Genomic DNA, 2,308 nt, shown 5'->3' on the forward strand with positions numbered 1-2,308 from the left:
AGTAAAGACAATGGATCAGTAATCACAAACCTCCCAACAAAGAACAGTTCAGGACTGGATGGTTTCACTGCTGAATTCTACCCCAATATTTAAAGATGATGAAACACAAATCCTTCTCAAATGCTTCCAAAAAATGGAAGAGGAAGGAGTACTTCCTGACCCATTCTATGAGGCCAGCATTACCCTGATATCAGAGACAGATGAACAGCACAAGAAAAGAAAGTTACAGACCAATATCCCTTAAGAATATGATGTAAAATCTACAACAAAATACTGGCAAACCAGATCCAACAGTACATTAAAAGGATTACACACTAAGGCCAAGTTGGATATATCCCAGGTATGCAAAGATGGCTTAACACAAGAAAATCCATCAATGCAATATACCACACTAATAGAATGAAGGGGGAAAAAACATGATCATCTCAATTGATGCAGAAAAAGCACTTGACTAAGCCCAACATCCTCTCATGATAAAAACACTCAGAAAACTAGGAATAAAAAGAACTTCTTGAGATGATAAAGGGCACTTACAAAAAACCCACAGCAAATATCATATTCGATAGTGAAAGACTGAAAACTTCCCCCCTAAAATCAGGAAAAAGAAGAAATCTTCCCACTGTCACCTCTGTTATTCAACATTACACTGTAAGTTCTAGCCAGAGCAATCAGGTAAGAAAAAAAAAAGGCATCTAAACTGAAAAGAAGTCAAATTATCCCTATTTGCAGATGACATGATCTGATTTATAGAAAATCCCAACAAATCTACAGGAATGCTACTAGAACTAATAAACAAATTCAGCAAAGTTACAGAATACAAGATGAACACACAGACATCAGTTGAGTTTCTATACACCAGTGATGAATAATCTGAAAAGGAAATCCAGCGGAGCAGGTGTGTGCTCAGTGGTTGAGCACCTGCTTCCCATGTACTAGGTCCTGGGTTCAATCTCCAGTACCTCCTAAAAAAAAAAAAAAAGGAAATCAAGGTAATAATTCCATTTACAATAGCATCTAAAAGAACAAAATACCTAGGAATAAATTTAATCAAGAAGGTGAAAGACTTGTACCCTAAAAAGCACAAAATATTGCTGAGAGAAACTAAAGAAGACATAAATAAATAGAAATATCCAACCCATGTTCATGGATTGAAAGACTTAATATCATTAAAATGTCTATTCTGCTAAAGCAATCTACAATTTTGAGGTAATCCCTATCAAAATGCCAGCAGCCTTTTTTGCAGAAATGGAAAAACTGATCCTCAAATCCTTATGGAGGGAAGCAGATGTGGCTCAAGTGATTGGCCTCCCATCTGCCATATGGGAGGTCCTGGATTCATTTCCTGGGGCCTCCTGGTGAAAGCGAGCTGGCCCATGTGGAGAGCTGGCTCACATGGCAAGCTAGCCCCCATGGTGTGCTGGCACACACAGCAAGCTAGCCCCCGTGGTGTACTGCCCCCGTGGAGAGTTGGCCTGTGCAGAGAGCTGGCACAACAAAGAGATAAAGAGGAGAGACAATGAGAAACACAACAAACCAGGGAGCTGAGGTGGCTCAAGTGACTGAGTGCCTCTCTCCCACATCAGAGGTCCCAGGATTGGTTCCCAGTGCCTCCTAAAGAGAAGATGAGAAGAGAAGACAAGCACACACAGAGAGCACACAGTGAATGAACACAGAGAGCAGACAGTGAATACAAAACAAGGGGGAGAATAAATAAATAAAATAAATCTTTAAACAAAAATCCATATGGAATTACAAGGGTCCCCAAATAGCCAAAACAGTCTTGAAAAAGAACAAAGTTGGAGGACAAATACTCCTGGATTTCAAAACTTACTACAAAGCTATAGTAATTAAAACAGCATGGTACTGGCATAAAGAACAGACATATAGACAAATGGAATAGAATTGAGAGTCCAGAGATAAATCCACACATATATGACCAGTTGATTTTTGACAAATGTTTGAAGTTCATTCAAGGAGGAAAGTTAATCTCTTTGACAGATGATGCTGTGACAACTGGAAATCCACATGCAAAAGAATGAATGTGGACCCCAACCTCTCACCATGTACAAAACATTAACACAAAATGGATCAATGATGTAAACATAAGAGCTATTACTATAAAACACAAGAAAACATATGGAAATATCTTCAGGACCTTGTAGTAGTCAATGGATTTTTAGATTTGACATTATAAAACAGAAGCAACAACAACAACAAAAAAAGATAGAATGGATTTCATCAAAGTTAATAACTTTTATGCCTCAATCAACATTAAGAAAGTGAAAAGATGATCTATAGAATGGAGAAA

Source organism: Dasypus novemcinctus, chromosome 8 (assembly GCF_030445035.2).
Source record: "Dasypus novemcinctus isolate mDasNov1 chromosome 8, mDasNov1.1.hap2, whole genome shotgun sequence".
Classification (NCBI taxonomy): domain Eukaryota; kingdom Metazoa; phylum Chordata; class Mammalia; order Cingulata; family Dasypodidae; genus Dasypus; species Dasypus novemcinctus.